Below are 11,425 nucleotides of genomic sequence, written 5' to 3'. Positions count from 1 at the left end.
AGTGATTGGAAATTCAATTGTTTTCTGTGGAGAAAAAAAATGGCTACCTTGTTCCCACTGCCTGCTTGTCTCTGCCACTACCGTCAGAGGACATGATCCAAAAAGGCACTCTTATTTGTTTCCTATATAAATGATTAATTTACCTCCCTATTTGTTGTGAGACCTGTTTCAAGAAGAAGGGTGGGTGGTAGGGTGGGCAAAGTGGATCATTTTGCCGGTAATTATGGAATGACCCCATTTCTGGGAACTCCACCAATTATTCTTCCACAGAGTTATTCCTCATTTGTGAGCGGTCATATTTTCTGTTTAATTATTTCTCCAGCCGAACGGTGCAAAGTAATTACAAAAATGCTAACGTGACATTTAATTACAATAATTGGATGTTAGGAGGGAAAGCCTACGGAACTTGTCAATACGCCATTTTTACCAGCTACGGCAGTTATAGACAGTACCTTACACGGGTTCCCGAAAAGCACTCTAACTACACTGAACAATAGCCAACTAATGAAGGAATTTGCATAAGAGAATAAAAATGATTAAATTTTTTTTCCTTCACCATTTTATACTGCCGACTGGTGAACGCTTACAGCATCTGAGCCTGAACTTTTCTCATTTGGGGGTCTGAGATGATCGCTGTTAAGGGCAATCCACACTGATCACACACAGCAACCTGCTGTCTGTTCCCATTCCCAGACTAATATCAGGGAACTGCTGCGAGCGCTTCCACTATCCGGGACACTTTTAAAATCTAGGTTATTTTATTTGAGTTAAAAGATAAATTTAATTTGACCAATTCTGACACGAGACCCTTGACAGCTCTTCAGAGGGGAACAGCCCAGGACAAGGCCCGTATCCCGGAGTGGGCCATCAAACAGCCTCAGCAGGTTGTGACCTCTCATGTGATCAGATGTCAGCGGGCCAGCCGGGAGCAGCTCGGAATGAGTGGTAAGGAGGTTCTCGGGTGAACGGTGAGAAGAGCAAGAGCAGGCCAGGCACATTAATCCAGCGCTGACCTGACCACCTTTACTCACGACTCCCACCAGCATTTGAATAACTGTCAAACATAAATATATATGCATGTATCTCTGTGCGTATACATATATTTCTTTTTAATATTAATTTAGGAAAACCCTGAAAGTGCCTTGTAAGAATAATTTTAGATTCTCCTATAAATATGGATGGACTGAGCATAACTGTATGTGATATATATATTATTCCCCATTCTTGCTTTAAAATCAAATGAAGAATTCCAAACATGCAAAACTGGGTTCTTTCAAGCCCAGAATATTAGTGTACAGAAGAGGAGTGAGCGTTTATTTGAAGACTGTTCCCTGCTACACAATGCACGTAATTAATAATGGAAGATCCTCAGAAAGTTAAAAAAAAAACTGGCCAATTTGGGCTTCAGATTCCTGACAGAGCTCTTAAGAAACAGTTCACTCATAATCTATGACCGTATCACTTTTCAGGAACGGTTTTAATCAAATTTAAATCATATATAAATATTAGCTGTATTCCTTAACATCTCTAGTATATACAACTATTTAAATGCAAATTTGACTCCCGCACGAATATTTTCGCGCTATGTTTGAAAAACACTTTCCTTTTAAATTTTGCTGCTGACGGCTGATCTGTGCTGCAGTTTCTACATGCCTCGCATGCCGATTTAAGTTACATATCAAGAGCCTAATACTCTATAAACATAAACCATTGTACTCTTTGCTTAAACAAGTCTGCAATCCACACCAAACTCCCATTCTGACATAGTGGGGCAGAATGATACCTTTTCCTCAAATTTTGGGAGAATCCCTGCATACCATACAGAAACAGTGAAACACCGCGGTTTGTTAATGCAAAGTAGTTGAGCATAGATGGTTGTTCAGAAGTAATGAAACAAGACAAGGGGCAAGAAATAAAAATATATTCAAAGAGGCTTAAATGACAAAGCCCCTGTGAGCATTTGATTCACATTTGGCCGCTGCTCTAATTTAACTCAGTATTGAAATTACTTTATAATTATGCAGAACTATATTAATACACCCCGAAGGAGCTTTGCGGGTTAAGCACAATTTACTGGGGAAAACAATTATGTTGAAACTACAACGCGTGGGTTCTCCGGTATAGTTAGCACTAAAACACATACCTGATAATCAATTGCAATTTTTTTTCCTGCAGGTTTCAATCATTGGTAGTATCAACTCGTGTTGCCCCTACAACATATTTAACCCGAAGCATGAAATCGATTTACAAGCCCTAATATCAATTATGACAAATATAACTTGCTAAACCCTTACACGTTAAACCTGACAGGGTGGGCGCCGATGAAGCAAAGCAACGCCCATTGATTCAGCAGTTTAGTTGTCCTGTTCAAACTATGTCAAACCTTGTGTTATATCTTTAAAAATAAAAACCTGTTTAGCACGGCTAACATTCAACCCACAGATCAGGTTTCTGAGCCCGAAGCGCCCTCATTCATTAAAGTGAATGAGGAAGGGGGGGGACATCTGCTTGCACTTATAAACGAGTTCTTCAGTTCGCATAAAAGATACAGAAATAAATCGTGGAATTCGTGGAAATAAAAGACTCCAGGGGAAAAGGGATGCAAAGAGTCCTCTAAATAGAGCAGAGCAGCCCCATAGCCCGCTTCAGACGAGCTGGATCTAAACGCTGTCCGAGCTTCACCTCCTGACGTTTATGGACAGTTTATCCACGTTAAACACTGAGGTCTCGATCGATTTATTTTTTAACTCGCCCAGTCCTCTCTCTCGCTTGCTCAGCTACAGCACAGATGGCTTTCATTAATAAAGCAAGCCGAGCCCATCACCCTCTTGCGTTCAAGAGAGAGAGAAAAAGAGCGAGCGGAGAAAAAGGGCGCAGTGAATGTGAATCAGCTGCCTGAACGCAGAATCAATTAGCAGCAGATTGTCTCGCTCCTGTTAATTATGCTAAAATATGTGTTAAACGAAAGAAATTAACATTGCAAACAGAATGTATTGTAACTGTTTACCACCAGCTACGTGTTCCGAATTTCAAGAAAGGTGCGATTTCTTGTCCTCGAAATTAAGCGTTGCATTAGTAAAGGTTGTTAAAGTAGAGAAGTAGAAAAATGAAACCTTTACTTCCTTAGTGTGCAAAATATCTATAATTAACGAATGTGGAAACGGCGAGTGATCGTTGGTTATCCCCGCATGTTAAGAGTAGAGTTTCGCTAATTAATTGGCCCTGTCCTTTCGTAAACTATTACTCAGCCATAGGTAGAATGCGATTTATGATAACAGCTGCTACCGTGGATTCTAAATACGCATAAAATATTTTAGCTGCTCATCACTCTGTCATAATTCGCTTATGTTTTAAGATCTTAAATGCAGTTAGTTAAACTCTGAGCACATGAGCTGTACTGTACATAACTTCAAGAACAATTATTTAAATAGAGGGGTCTACAAAAATAAGATCACTTGAAAATATGTCTCACTTGAAATATGAAAAACAATTAGGCATTAAACAGCTACACACTGAGCCAAATCAGTGTGTAGCTGTGGGCCCACATATTTGCAGATGAGGCATTCCAGTGGTTGGATAAGGCATGACCAAAGTTAGAGCCGGCCATTTGGTTGATCATGAGCTACAGTCACCTCAGGATTAGGAGCTGAAGATAAAGCCAAGAATATCAAGAACGGCTTCCACAGGTCTGCCAACCATGAAACTTCTTCACTGGGACTGAGAAGGAACAGGTGCAGGATTGAGAACCACGTATTAAATAGGAAAAGTCCACCATCTCATTTTGGAGACCTAGGTCTTAAAGTTTAAATCCACAAAGACTTGCTATTGACCTTTCTTGTTGTTATTGTTGTTTGTCTAAATCCCTACTGTGACAACTAAGCTGGACCTACCCTATGGCACTACATCTTAGGGCGTGTGAATTGCGATTCTACTCTTTAAAATGCATTACTTCCTGGGGAGCTTCTCATCACTGTGTCTGATGGCACTTTTATGTTCATTGAAGTGAGCCTTCAGCTGCCTGGAAATGGTACCTGCATGCGCTTTCGTCACGGGGGGCATGGCAATATTTAACCAACATCAGTACTGGTAAACCATGAGTTGTGCAAGATTCAATAAAACAGCATCCACTCGTCATGGTAGCTACTGCCCACTGTATTCCAAATTTTTAAATGGCCAATTTCCATAAATAGTGCTGTATTTTTCTGTGACAGAGTGCGATCTTTCTATTAAAGCATGAACTGCCAATAGAATCAGATGGGCTTCTGAACTGGAAATTGCACGCTTGTTCATCCAAGCCGCGGCTGCTGTTGCTCACAGCTCTAAGAGCACTTTATGAATTCATTACCAGTCCCAGAATACCTAAGTCGAGTCAGTCTTCCTGAACCTCTCGAGCCAAATGTATGGATCTCGGAGAGATGAATCTGCCGGGAAGCCGCACGTCAGCATTGTGAATTAACACTCGTTAATGTAGTAGAAAAAAAATCCATGAATATATATAAATAATAATATATAATATATGCTCGTTCCACTACGGTGTGCTAAGACCTGCCACTGGGGATCTTTTCTGCCTTCTGCCATCAGGCAGTACAAGCCCCCCCCCTCCCAAAATGCCACCCTCACCCCTCACATGCCAGGACAGCCTTTAAAACAGATAATGACACCCCACATAATTATATGTTTATCCACATCAAATGGCTAACCCATATCAATTTATATTTATTTATATTTTCTATTCATTTTTGGACTTTGTATACGTTTGTATCTGTGTACTTAATGTTCCTTTGCTGCTTTATGCAAATTAATTTTCATTGCCGGGTCAATAAAGTATCTGTCTATCTGTGTGTCTAATACACTTGTGAATTAATTTGAAAAAGGGCTGAATTAAAATGTTTCAGGTCAGTCTTTAAACATTTTTACCTTTAAACAGCAGTTACCACATTTACCCAATACATGTGCAACACTGTACAGAAATACGTCATGAAATCCTGTGGCCTTTGACCCCAGATCAATGCCGGACTTATTTAAATGCTAGAGCTGCAGGTTGCAGCTATTTCCCCATTCAAAGCAGTCTATTTTCAGCATCTAACCATAATAATAAATTTGTTTAAACTATCAGCTAAGAAATGTCTTTATGATTTACAGCTGCTGGTTATGATTGGTTTATAACTCTTTGTGAGTTTTTTCCTGACACACAGCGGTGTCCTGAAGCATCCCTTTGGAAAAGTTAAACCAGAGAGAAAGAGAAATCAAAGCTATTTTGTAGCCTATGCTATTTGTGGCACAGAGCATTATTTAGCGATATTGTGTTGTGGAGCTGTCAACAGGTTAGGGTGTAGACCGTGAGTCACGATTTTCGGTGAATGAGCTATGATAGCAGGCTGTTTTATCTTGTTAGGTGGTACCCGTGGTGCAATCTCCTGGAAGCCCACTGCAGGAGACGCACTTCACACCGGGGGCCTGATAAGCCACAGCTGTTGGGCTTTTGATTGCGAAAAGGTCAAGCCCAGCCTTGTAGTATTGGACTGGGGTTCTGCTGCTGGTGCCCACACAGGAACACGGACGGGTGTAGCTATGACTGAGGAGGTGAGGCAGGAAAAAAGAAAGGGTTAGTGGGACACCTTCACTGTTTTCCGTCCTTCAAAAGGTGGACTTTGCGTATTATGTGAAATTTGGCATCATGTTGTTTCACATAAAACTAATCAACTCGCACTTCCAAAATCACCTCAGCTGATGAAGGAAGAAATTCAGGAGTTCATGAAATTCACACTTGAATTGATGAAATTCACCCAGCTGACTCCCAGCTGCTCATCCAGTAGCGGGTAACAGAGGGCCGGGAGCCTGTCCCAGGCAGCACAGGGCATGGCCAGGGGGCACCCTGGACAGGATGAGAATTTATGAAATTACATTCAGTTTTTTTAATATAACTATCTATGGTTTATAATGGTGATACTTCACTTGACGGGGCACAAATAATATAGTACTGTACTATTATCTATGTATTAATTAACCACAAACTTAGTCTTAGTTACATACTGATCTCATGTTAATTGATTATTGATCAATCGTGATGCACATTTTATCCCAAGCAATTGATATATATGCTACTATATCTGTTAATTCTGTAAACCTTTCCGAACTACTGTGAACTACTGAAGGAGTAAGTCATGAATAGCACAAATGTAAGTCATATTTATCCATCATTAATAAATCATAATTTATCTTTCATCCCAAGCAGTTACTTTATTTTTTGCTATATCTGTTAATTCTTGAAACCTGAACTACTGAAGGAACTACTAAGAAACTCCTAAGGAACAACTAATGAATAACACAAATGAAATACTGATCATGTTTGTTCATCATTAATGAATTTTAACATGTTTTATCTCAAGTAGCGACTATATTTGTTCATCATTTGCAATTCAATAGTTACTAAGTACAGACGCTCCATCTTCTGAAAATCTATTACAAAATCTGTATATTTTCAATTAGTTTCATTACCTACCCACCCAAAACAAATATTTGCTACACATTTGAACTTACAAGGTAGTATAGTAAAGTGTAGTAATAGTATAGTATAGTACATGTTTGACTTGCTTTGAGTGTCTTGACTTACAAGCACTTCTTTACTTCCAGTAGTTGCATCAGAAATGATAAAAGAAGATGTCTGTGGCTAACACAAGTCTTCATACCCTGTCTATGACAGAGAATTTAAGTTTAAACAGGTGTAACAGATCGGAAAATACATTTTGACGCAACTTTCCATTAAACAGCTGCAGTTTGAAGTGTTGCAGTAAGCTGCCAGCAAGGATGTGACGATATATGCCATAAGAGGCAAGCACTTTCTTCCTGTTTCATGTATGTGCTTACTGTAATTCATATTCATGTCATGGCCAACTGACCTATCGCAGTGCATTTCAGATTAGAATACAGAATTATAATCAGTGGTCCATTATCACTGTGCCTGTTCTGTAGGGGCTATTTCTGCAATATCCCACATCTAAATATCTTTTAATTGAGAACAGATGAAAGACTGAGGGGACATGGTTATGCTGGCCAATTAAGCAAGTAACCAAAGACAGTAAACCACTGAGAAATTGCCCCGAAAGAGCTACATTTCTCTAGGTTAATGTTCTCTAATTGAATTATTAAAAAGATGGATTTGCCAGAGTTTCACCCCCACCCGTGTCAACATCTACATGAATTAGGTGACAAGTGGAAGGTGAGACCTTCTGTCAGTTCAATTATATTTTAAAATACTGATGTGCTTTATAGCAGCCAAGAATGTTACATTTCTGAGGTCAATTTTAAACGATTTTGGTCAAGTTCAAACGCTTTTCCCCTATGAGAATAAACCCCATTACCCACGGTGAGCGAGAGCTGTGCTTGATAAAAACGTGTGTTTCGTACGGTTGAATTAAACTGCGCTCTGTTATGTGTCCTTTTTTGGTATAATGTCAACTAATTCAACCTCCTGTGTATTTAAAATAGCTCTAAATAATTGATTGGATAGCTAGATACGGTAACTGCTGCTCACATCCCATTTCACCTGGACCACTGCGGACCAGCAGCTGTGTCCCCTGGAGGGATAAGAAAGCCTGTAAGGTTCAACAGTTCAAGAACAGCTCAAGAAAATAGGCCCGCTTTTCATTAAGCTTTATTTAGAGAAGCTATGCACTTGTGCGTGCATCAGTTTCCGTATATTACAATGTAAGGGAGAGCGGAGTGTGCAGTGTGACTGGCAGGATACTACCAACATCTCATCTGCGGACCCAAACGTGTGGTTTGTGTTCATATAAACCAGTGTTTCCCAACCAACATTTTTGCTCCCTCCCAGCTTCCTGCCAGACAGTCCATATTTTTGCTCCCTACTGGATCAGAGAGGGAGTAAAAATGTGGACTGTCTGTCCCCGAAGACTGGATTGGGCAACACTGATATAAAGCATTGAAGTCTAAACTAATGACTAAAACATTCATCCGTCCTCCAAGTACTTCTCTAGCACAGGGTCAAGGAGAACCTGGAGCCTATTCAGGAAACTCAGAACAGAAGGTACAGCGCAGCCTGGATGGGATGCCCGTCCATCACAGAGAACATACACACTATGAAAGACTTAGAAATGCAAAGTCTGTTAAATATTTTTAGACTTCAGGGAGAAGCTGGAATACCCAGAGGAAAATACACTGGACAGAGGGAAAATATGCAAACTACACTCTTGTAGTGTGGTAGACCCCCAGCCTTGCAATAGCAGTATCCATTAAGTCCCTGGGTCACCAACAGACACAAACATCACCCCAAATCCACAACACACACAGTTAGGCAACTAGTATTAAAGCATTTCTGCACTGAAGTGCTTGAGATTAATGGGGGCTCGTAAAATCCTGCGATTTGTGAACTGATCGCTGTTCAGAGAATCCCGAGCTGAAGAGAAGAATGCTAAGATTGTTAATTGCTAATTGTCATTTGCTTCATGGGGTCTGCGTCACGAAGCCAGATTTCTTGCTTAGCCAGATAATGTAGGATTTAAGGTGGTCTGGGCTAAATGTAAGTGAACAAATATGACGTCCATTTATACTGGGGTTCCTTAACAAGTAATATCTGGCTAAGCAAGAAGCCTGGTTTTGTGTAACAGGCCGATGACCACAGTCCGCGGTCATGACGTCAGCAGGTAACCGTGCAAACAAGCATGTCTGTCTTGCATAAACAAATTACTGAACTAATAAGCAAATGGAAATCAAGCTAGTAGTAGCCTTCACTGTTCATTCACCTATAATCTAGTTAGAATAACTCTGTCTTGTTCCACTGCAGAAAAGTAATTTTACGCCTTTAATGTCAGCTAACCGTGCTAATTGTGCAACAAAGACATTACTTTTAAGGTCCTGCATTGTGTAAAAATAAGCATGGTTTGAATTACATATCTCAGGTATACTTTTTTAGTCAAAGGGCATGAATCAGATTGTGAGCAGATGTTATTTTGCGTTTTTAATACACGTTCACTGGGAGTTTTGAAACACTATCTCTTGGACGGAATCGTTGTCTGGACGTGAACTTTATTTTGTTTTCACGGCAGGAGATTTCGATCGGTGCCTGCCCAAATCGAACGGAAACATGGGGGAAAAGTAACCCCAGTCTCTGACAGACAGCTGTTACATTTAAACGAGTGTAACTTTGGTTAATTATAGCCTACTGATATATAAAAAAAACACTACCACTGTGATGAAAGCGTTTGTTAAAGGTCGAACAGCTGCCTATATATTTTGACTTTACATATAATACATGGGGGAAAACATACTAACTTGCTTACTTGCGTAATTGTTCCTATTTATCAAAAACAATAAGGAAATCTCTTTGCACGTTCTTCCCCGTGTAGCCCGTCTAGTAATAGTGAGTGGAGCCTCCTTTTGGTATAGAATGAACAAGGGGTCGCTTAGCTTTTCACTGTGAACATATTTGGCTCAGTAAATGTCATCCGTTTTTCAATGGGACAGCGGAGATGTACAGCTGAGGCAGCCAATATCTCACCCTGACAGTGTTTTGTTGAGTTAAAATAATGATTTATGTTTCTGTAGCGCTCATTTTCCTGTGGGTGCAAGTCCCCGCCTATCAAAACGAGCCAGCCAGAGAGCACGGTGTTACTCGGCTCCAAGCTCCATTTCCTTAAGATGTATATTGGTGTTTTAGAATCAAGAGGCCCAACGCTTCAGCAGATACGAGCTATGAAAGTACATTTCATTAGAAAAAGCCTGGAAACAATTTTAGCCCTTTATTTCCATCCATGAGTACCCCCCAGGTTTGCACCATGTAATGTTGCCTAGTTTAAACACTCATCCACGTGGCCACTCACGGGAGAGCCTTGTTTGAGCTGTTCCGCCTCGGTTACTGACAAACTGAGATAGCCCGGAATTTTCTGACACCGAAGTTACACCATAGGAAAACCACTGTCATTGTGTTGATTACTGATAAATGATGTACGTTAAATGGGAAACTGGAATTGCAAATGCTCAATGTCTCAATTAGCAGTATAATGTGTAAATTGTACTTGTACATTTTTGTTTTACTCTGAGAGCCTATACTGGATAAGCAGCAATAGGAGATATATGGATGAGATTTGTTATATGTAAATGTGGATTTCTTAAATGCAATTATTGTGTAGTATGTATCTTATGTAGTGAGCATGATTCTTGTTGACACCAAAAACAAGCCTTGTAAATTAATTGTGAAATCCCCTGCGGAAATGGAAGTTTACTTTTGTGTCTGTATTAACATAGTTATTATCTGCGGTCCGAGGACCCTGTCGCCCACATTGGGACCTGTGCTGATTTAATCAAATTTGTTTTGCAGGTGGGCGGCCGGCTGAGGGAGGCTTTCAGTTCAGCGAGCTGCCAAATGCAGTGCAGATGCCCGTTTCTGACGACAGCAGAATGTGTTTCTTATCACAGCTCTGTCTGGTGACCAATTGTTATAAAGCATCACTCAGATCGAAAGCCTTTGATTTCTGATTTAATGCACAATGTCACATGTGCATAGGTAGGATGGCATTGAAGTTCTGGCAATATTAAGCTGCATAATAAAACGAACAAGATCGCAGGCAAAAACAGTGGGTTGGAAAGGCGGCCGAGAGGGAATTATGACCACGGTTAGTGTGTTCTGCGACCATCTGCGATCTGTGTGCGAATGCAGACATGGAAATCGCTCTTCAGCATCATATGCATGCATCAGCATCACACCCCGCAGCCTCATGGGCTTTTTTATGTGAAATGCGCAGATGACGTGAATCGTCCGTATGAGCGAAAAAAGGGAATTTTCATGAAACCCAGTGACTGCAGTATGATTTTGCCATTTTGTCATTGCCAGGACAGTCGCATCCAGAAATGAGTTATATTACACCTCTGCATGTCGCGTCAGTAATGTTGGAAACCAGGAGTGTTACTTCCGCTGACTTTACAGTATCAAATTTAGGCCTTGTGAAGAGTTTTCAAAGGAAGTGACTGGGACGCAGATTGTCAGCAAACAGACAACAATATCAGACTTGTTCGGTAATTATAGCTTTGATCAAGTTTCGACTGAGTTCAGCTGATAATATATAGAAAGTTGGCGGTTCATTCTGTTTAAGTACCTTCCTGCCATGCAGCACAGAGATGTTTCAAAATATTACAGCAAATACTAAAACCATAATTTTATTTTTTGCTAATTTCAATGTTTAATCATTTATAAAGCACTACATTTTCCCTGCTTTAAGAATGAGTTTATGTTAGATTTTTTTCCCGCGGTTTTTTTTGCAGCTATTCTTCATGCTGTCAGTAGGACCTCATTGTGTATATGAAACAATCGGTGTGTCTTAACGGTAGGAGGAGTGCAGCTTTCAAATCCGGAGCAGCTGCGATCGTTGTCCGCTGTCAGTCACTGCCTGATGCGGCCCACCTCCCTTTG

This window comes from Paramormyrops kingsleyae, chromosome 15 (genome assembly GCF_048594095.1).
Source record: "Paramormyrops kingsleyae isolate MSU_618 chromosome 15, PKINGS_0.4, whole genome shotgun sequence".
NCBI lineage: Eukaryota > Metazoa > Chordata > Actinopteri > Osteoglossiformes > Mormyridae > Paramormyrops > Paramormyrops kingsleyae.
Note: the sequence above shows the minus strand (reverse complement) of the source record.